Genomic DNA, 8,989 nt, shown 5'->3' with positions numbered 1-8,989 from the left:
GGCAAAATGCCCCCAATCTATCTCACGCTTTGTCTCAGACACCGCCAGCCTTCTCTGTTGTCTCTGTCATCGGCCGCCTCTTTCTCGTTGTAAAAAATGCCTCTGTCTCCGAGACATCTCTCCTCTGTCTGTGTCGAGCACCTCTCTGTCCGAAGTGCGAATGTACCTGTGTCGCTGTGGGCTCTTTGCCGTCGCCTGTGAGTTCTTCAATCTTCGTGGTCCCTCAATATCTTCATGGTCTTGTTTATTTTCACTTAGAGTAAAGTATCGTTTTTGTCCCCAATGTTTAGGGTAAGTCTTAAAGTTGTCCCTAACGTTTGAATCGTCCTATTTAAGGACCTAACGTTTTAAAATTGACTTAATGTTGTCCTGCCGTTAGGAATCTATTAACAAAATTGACGGCGGGATAAAATTAAGACGATTTTGAAACGTTAGGGACTTAAATAAGACGAACATGTTGGGGACAAAAACGATACATAGAAATAAATTTTAATTTTATCCTTTAATAATATCAATTTTTTACGGTACATAATTATTCAATTATTTTTTAATTACATTTAAGTAAATTACACTTAATCACATTAATTTTATTCTAAATAAATTTATTTTTTTATAATTCTACTCTTATAAATTTTTACTCATCATAAAATATTTGTAGAATGACTAATACATAAACTTTTTGAAAAAAGATTATACATATACATTAAAGTAATGTGATTCTAATCATTTTACAAACATTTCATGATGAGTAAAAATCTTTAAGAGTAAAATTATAAAAAAAAATTATTTAGAATCAAAGTAATGTGATTAAGTGTAATTTACTTAAATGTGATTAAAAAATAATTGAATAACTATGTACCGTAAAAGATTGATATTAGTGAAGGATAAAATTAAAATTTATTTCTATGTATCATTTTTATCCCCAACGTTTTTGTCCTATTTAAGTCCCTAACGTTTCAAAATCATCTCAATTTTGTCCTGCCGTCATTTCCGTTAACAAATTCTTAACAGCAGGACAATATTGAGTCAATTTTGAAATGTTAGGAACTTAAAAAGGACGATTCAAACGTTAGGGACAACTTTAAAACTTACCCCAAACCTTGGGGACAAAAACGATACTTTACTCATCTAATTTCTTCCCTTTTTCACTTTAGTTTTTTATTTGTTTCTTCTGTTGATTCTCAGTTGATGGTGCTATGATGCATTGCTTCACTACATTGTTTATGTTAAAATTTTTTCTGATTTTGAGTTGTTTATGACTTTTTGCTATCATTTTGATTTTGAATTGTTTGAGTTTATGCTAATTTTTTTGATTTGGTGATTCTGCTTCTTGTTCTTTCTGATTCTGAGTTGATGTGCTGTAATAGAGTATGAAATTTTTGAAAATTCTGAATTGAATATGTTTATTTTTCTAAATTTTTATTTGTCATTTTTGTCTATTTTAATTTTTGTTAGTTATAAAATATGATGGTCGAAGTAATTTGTTAATTTTTAATTATAGTTTTAAATTTTATTAACCTACAATTTATTTATTTTAAATATTTAAAATTATATATTAAATTTTTAATAATTTTATTATATATTTAGTTAAACCGATTAAACTCTGATTAAACTTTTAAACCATTAGACTAGTTGCTCTATCGGTTTATTGATTGGTCCGATTCTCGTAATTTTGTATTTTAATGAGTCTACACCGCATATATTATTGAGTTAACCAACTCATCGTCGTGAAGTAAATACTAAATAGTAATATAAGAATCACGGATAAAAATGTCACGGTACTACTAGGAAACATACAAATAGTTAAAATTTATATATTTTTAGTTATTAAATATTTTTTAAAAATATTATATGTATTTTTTATATTTTTATTTTTATATTAAATTCGATTGAAAAAAAATAAAAAAAAATCATATTTTATGTAATGATTCTGCTATTAAATTAAAGGAGGTAATCAATTTAAAACCAATTAGTTAAAAAATAAGTTTATTATAAAAAAATCAACTCCCAATATTTTCATTTTTTGAATTTTAAAATTAAAAATAAAAACTATTTTTTAACTAATTGATTCTAAATTAGCTACATCTTAATTAATTGATTTCCTAGACTTTTTTTTTCTATACAAGAAGATAAAAAAAAATGTGTACTAGCAAAAACTAGGTACGTCATTTCTCTAAAAACTTGCATGCATATGGGGCAGTTAATTTGATCCTAGGAGGTCAAGTAGGATATAATAAAATAAAATATTTAATAACTAAAAAATATTAATAAAAAAATAATCAGAATTTATTTTATTTAATATTTATTAATAAATAATAATTAATAAATATTATACAGTAATATTTAATACCTAGAAATATTGTCCTCTCCTCCCTTAGCTAAAATTATAGTTAAAGCCACAACTATATTAATTATCCACCATTAATTATCTTTGAATTAATTATAAATATTATAAAAAAAATTAAGTGGGTCTAATTTATTCTAAAAATTAAGTCAAAAAATAAGAATTGGTTCACACTTATAAAAATTATCAGGTTTTTAATTTTAGATAATGTGAGTCTTAAGATAGATATAGTAGCTAGAGAATATAATATTGAATCTTAATGAAAAATAAATATATGACCAGTCATGCTATTATCTATAGGAAAGAAGCTCGCTCGCTCTCAAAGTTTGATGACCAGTGAATACGAGTTTATATATCCTTTTACATGCACGAACACGTATAATTAAGTAGAGAGTAATGTTAAGTAATGTTAAGTTGAGACCTGTGAAGTTAGTGAATAATAAAGAGGATAGAGTCGTATGAAAATATGATAGATTTAGTATTTTTTTTGACTAATTTCTTTGGTGTTACAAGAAGGAATGCTATCAAAGGATGTCACCAGTTACAGCTTTACGAAGACCATCTAAAAAGGGTTGACTCTGTCAAGAGTGGAGTTGTTTGTCTAGTTTGTCTTAATAAGTAGGGTGAATACAAAGGAACGGCTAAGCCGTCTGGGGATTATTAGTCGAGATGATAAGCAGTGTGTCTTGTGTAATAAGGATGATGAACAAGTCCATCACCTGTTTCTTGGCTGTGATTTTGTTTGGCAGGTATGGAGTGCATGGATATTTATGTTTGGCCGACCCTAGGTATTCTCAAAGCGAGTGAAGGACCATTTTCTGAGCTGGACTGATGAGCCAAGAAGAAAGGAAGACCGGAAGCAGCGCCTGAGATGCTTCTACGTGATTATCTGACACATTTGGATGGAGTGAAATAGGAGGATTTTTCAGAATGCAGGTAAAGGCATTGACGAGATCATCTCAATGACTGCCATGAGTTGTGACGAGTGAAGAGGCATGCATCTCTAGAGTTGTTGATGGTTATGCTGGAAATAACGTGGAGTTGTTGGATTGTTGGAGTAGGATTCTTTGGGAGTAGTCTGTCTTCTAGTTGGTTTGATCCTATTTGCTTCACCATAGTGTGTTGAACTCTTTTCCTTTAAAAAAAAAATAAAATTTTTTAATTAGTTTTTTAATTATTTTATTTATCTTAAATTATAAATACTAAATTATAAATCTTTAATCTTAAATCTTAAATTATAAATTTAAATATTAAAATTAGTTAATGTTGACGGGCTAAAAGTTGATTTTTTATATTTTTCATGTACATGTATATTCATTTCTACAACCACATTCATATATTCGTTGTATTAAACTATTATATTAATGTTGGATGAGTTACTCTATTTTACAACTAAAGAGTTAAGAGTTGTAAAAGCTTCACCACTCATCAATTACAGTTGTTGGACAATTAAAAACAACATAACTCCAAAATAGTTGGGACATGGAATTCACTACTCATCATCAATTATTATATCCGATGGGATGTGAGTTTTTTAAAAAAATAATTTTTCTTAATTAGTTTTCTTTTTCATTCACATTTGACCCTGTCATAACTCCATTAGAAATCATAGAAGCAAGGTTGTGGGATGAAGAGAATAGAGGAAGAAGGGCTTGAAGATATGAAACAGATGGATGGAGAAAGAAAATAAAGTAGTTTGGTCCTTAGAAATGTTAAGGATCTTATACAACTAAGAAATACTATAATCAATTTATAGCTTTTTTACTTTCATTTCTAACTCTTAAAATTTTATTAATTTGTTACGTATAATATCCAAAACTATATACATTGATTTAATACCTGATCAACTCAGTTTCGACTATGAATTATGGATGATAATGGATTTTCATGGGGCAGAAATCCTTCTCCCACTTGTTCTGTTTTCATTTACTAAAATGCCTAACCATATCCATTCCATCTCCGTCACGGTTCCTATTTATTTCTCTCTGTGGAATAGCGGATAGCTGTGAGTATTCATGGTCAATTAGATGTTATTAAGTTTTAATTTAAAAAAAAAAATTAATACAACCATAATAAAATTCTATATAATTCAACCAAATATATCAAATCAAACATAATTTAAATACAAATTTAACATAATAACATATAAATTAAAATAAAATGAATTAATTCGTGGGGTCGTCCCTGTTTCGGTAAAAATTTTGTGGGTCCCCATTAACCTCTCCGTCGCGGGTATCCGCTCATGCGGATTTTTTCCCATTCCTAACTTAGACCAGCCCTTTTTTGTAAAAAAATTGGTTTTGGGTCTTAACAAATCAGCTAACTAAAAAAGTTGGGTCGGGTAAAATTAAGCTAATCCTGACTTGATCCGTGTAATTGCAAACTCGTAATAGGATTATAGGAAGGATAATAAATGCGAGTGGGTTTCAGTGACCAAAAACTAATGCCTGTGGGTTCCCATGTTTAGAAAATAGTCAAAATATAAGGTCCAAAACCTTGTTCCATCTATATCCTTATTTTTTATGTGGGCCTTCACAAAAGGAAAATATCAAAGCTTACCAGCAACCGAAAGAGGAACACCAATGTCCAAGCCCAAAGAATAAAAACGATTTTAGAAAAAAAATCACTTGATACATTTTGCTCCGGACGAAAAAATGATTTGCATTATATGTTTATATGTTTTTTTCTTCAAATTATTTTATTTCTCTTAATATATTTGAATTTCTACCTTCAAAGAATCATAAAATGAACCCTAATTAATAAACCCTGTGCCCTTTACCAGGACATGGTAATCTGAATATATATCTATATTTTCATAGATTGAAAAAAAAAAAGAAAACGTAAAACATAAATTCCGTTATGACGCGTATATACAAAATTGAAAAGAAAAAGTATAGGTAGACAATGAAAATACTAAATAATATAAATAATGGATATATCGGATGTTCATTTAATTAGGTGTGCAGATGATTATTCTAATATTAAGATTTATGTGGATAATTTAAAGATGTAATATGTTTTAATTTAATTAGTAATTATCTATGTTGTTCAAAAAAGTTATTAGTTACCTAACATAGCCCAATTGAAAATTCCCCAACCAAAATACCTCTACTTGCAAGTTGCAACGAAATTCTGTTGGATATGGAACGAATATTTATTATGTCAAGTGTCAACTCTTTTTTGTGACGAAGACAGCAAGGGTTACTACATATATAGGCAGGATTATTATACGTGTTGAGATAAGAATAGAATAGTTTTCTAGGGCAGCTCTAGCCTCTAGGGTTGGATAAGAATAGTTGAGTTTTATTATGCTCAAGTTATATCCAAATTGAAGAATAGTAAGAAGAATGAGGACCCTACACATGTGATATACAGTATAATTATCTAAATACCTATTCACTTCGTTACAAAATAATTAACTAAAAAGTTAAAATATATAAATTAAGAAAAATAATAAATAAAATTTGATAATGTTTAAAATTAGAATTCAGCTAGAGAATCAGTTTTCCCCAGCTTATATTAGTTAAGTTTTGAAACAAAAATTATTCTAAAGTTTAGATAATTAATTTTTAAAATTAATTTTCTATAATAATTAATTTTCTATAATTGTTAAAATTATTAAGATATGAAGTATCTTTAAATAATTCAATATATAATTAATAATTATTTAATTAAGAGTGTTATTTAAAAAATAATCAATTTGATATATATCTAAATGGATAGTCATTTTAAAATTTTCTTAAATATTTAGATAGAAAATTTGAAATAGATATGGATAAGTGTATATGTAATTAGTAACTATCACACAATCACATCATCAACAATAATGTTGTATGTAAGGAAAGAAAAGTAATGGTACTTTGATGTTAGCAATAGACAAATCATTATAAAACGTTGAAGTTTTTGAAACGAGATAAATAAATTGAAGGCAAATTCTGTGTGGTGTTTATAATTTTGGAATCGAAATTGTTGAATTTATTTTTTATAGTAAGTTTTAAATATTAAAAAAATATTTATTTTTATATTTTTTAATTTAAATATTAATTTTTATCTCTTTTTAGTAAGTTAGACAAATATATATATATAGGTACCATAATAATATGCTCCTAAATTGAAACTGATGATGAGTATTTCTTATTTATTAATTCTTATTTTTATTTCCTGAAGAATGAATATAATTGTTTTATTTTAGAAAAAAAAAATATAGTAGGAAACCTGTTACTCCTCCGGAAATTGGAGATTAATAATTCGAGAGAATTCAGAAGGGAAAAAAAATGTGAGATGTGTTGTTGAATCTACCATGTATATATATATACGTACAAGTTTGTTTAAAACCCCTATCTTCATCATCATCATAATATGACATAATAGCTAACTTGAGAGGATACAACGGGTGAGTTGTGTCTATCAGCACCTCAATAATAGGCATGTAGGAGAAAAGTAATAACATTGCAAATTATTATTTTTATGGTGTTATTGTGTTAACAAATTAATCCCACAAGAAATCCAAATGAACTCCCCATATATTTATATTCACAAAGAGCCAATATATATGAATACATTCAAAAAATGTTAAAACATCTTCCTTAATTAAGTGATTTTTCTTTCAGTGGTGTACAGCAAAACAATTATCCAAGAAAAGTAACAAATCCCTTAGTCGGTAGCTCTGTGCCTTTTTCCTTGTTTCCCTTTTAAATAGCTATCAAGTGGCTCAAATCATTTTTATATAAATGAATGTACAAAGTACAATGCATTTTTATAATACTTTTATTATATATTGCTTTTGCATTATTATCATTAAAGTTTATTTTTGATATACTACTGATAATGTAAAATAATCTACATAATTGTATAATTATATCTATTCTTTTAAATAATTATTCACACAGTTAATATAAAAAATAGTTCTTTTTATTGATATAGTATTATGTTATTAAATACACACTTACAGTACGTTAAAATTAAATTCTTATTATTCTTTAATAAAAATATCTATATTTATATAACTTTTAAAATAAAAATTTGAATTAAATATAATTAACAATTATACTACATAAATACTAAAAATTAGCTTTAACCATTTTTTCTATTAGAAAAATCTTTTATATTTAATATTTATATGATCTTATATTTAGAGGGTATATTATTATGGAATATTGTAAAACTTTAAAACAGGACAAAAAATGTTTATATGAAGTTAATAACTAAAAATTGTTAGATGATTTAATATGTTTGACTAAATTATTACGTAATAATTTTTAATTATCAATTTTACATAAAATAACTACATGTAAATTTTTATATTTTTGTAAAATATTTAAAGTAATTATTTTAATAAAAATATATAACAACTAATTTAATACTAATTTTTAGTATTCATATAGAATGTTTTGTATAACTAAATATTTATATAAACATTTTATAATTTTAATTGATACATTATTCACCTTTTTCTTTTTGGCAACCATATATTGTTTAATGAATTGATCTTTTTTCCAAGATGCTTCCATTATATAGAGATATTACTGTTGATCACATGCAAATGCGTTCAACTACCAACCGACTAAATTGCTCTCCAGCTCTTGCAAGCAAACTAGCCAGCTTGGAGAAGCACATGTGTCTTTCTATCATTTTTTATTTTTGATAATGTACAACGCATTATTACTAATGACGCATTTTCTAATGTAATAAATAATTTTTCCATTTTTGATATTATTGCGTAAGCGTCATCATGCATGGTTGAATCTCACCAATCAATAATATCTCTATTTATACCTGTGGGCTTTAATTTAACCATTGAATATCGGTGCATATATTTGGGGTTTCTTATGATTATGAAAGATACTCGCATTATCGTTATTATTAAGTAAATATAATTGAACTCTCTCATCCACCAACATTTCAAAAACAATATATAGAAAACTAATTAGTGGCGCAGTTAATTAAAATAAAAAAATTAATAAAAAATGTCTCATAAAAATCAATTCTAATTTCATCCTAACGCCATTAATAATACATAATTTAAAAAACAACCACATAAATCTTAGTTCTCTCTTTTCAAACGCAGCAACTTCTGTTTTAGTCATCTTTATATCCCTAAGTTTCGGATATTTTAATTTTTGATATATATATTTTTTTATTTTAGATTTTTTTTACTAATTTTGAATATTTTTTTCTTAAATTTTAGATTTTTTTATGTTTTAAATAATTTTTTTGGGTTTTAGAAAATTTTTTAAATAATTTTAGATGTTTTTTATTTAATTTTTGAATGTTTTTTTAATATTTTTTTGATGTTTTATTTTGATGTTAGATTTTAGAATTCTTAAAATGATTTGAATATTTATTTTTGTTAGGTTTTGAATGTTTTTTTAGCCTTTTTTGGATGTTTTTTTTTTAATTTTTTATAATAATTTTAAAAATAATTTTAGAATTTTAAAATAAATATTAAAAATTTTAAAATGATTTTAGATGTTTTTTATTTAAATTTTAGATGTTTTATACGATAGTTTGAATTCATATTTTCTTTAAAAAAAAGTCAATTGACTATAATTAACTACATCCCTAATTAATTATCTAACGGGATTAAAAAACAAAATTTTACTAATTGATCACTTCGCATAAAGTGATCCATTATTAACAAAACTC

This window comes from Arachis duranensis, chromosome 4 (genome assembly GCF_000817695.3).
Source record: "Arachis duranensis cultivar V14167 chromosome 4, aradu.V14167.gnm2.J7QH, whole genome shotgun sequence".
NCBI classification, from domain to species: domain Eukaryota; kingdom Viridiplantae; phylum Streptophyta; class Magnoliopsida; order Fabales; family Fabaceae; genus Arachis; species Arachis duranensis.
Note: the sequence above shows the minus strand (reverse complement) of the source record.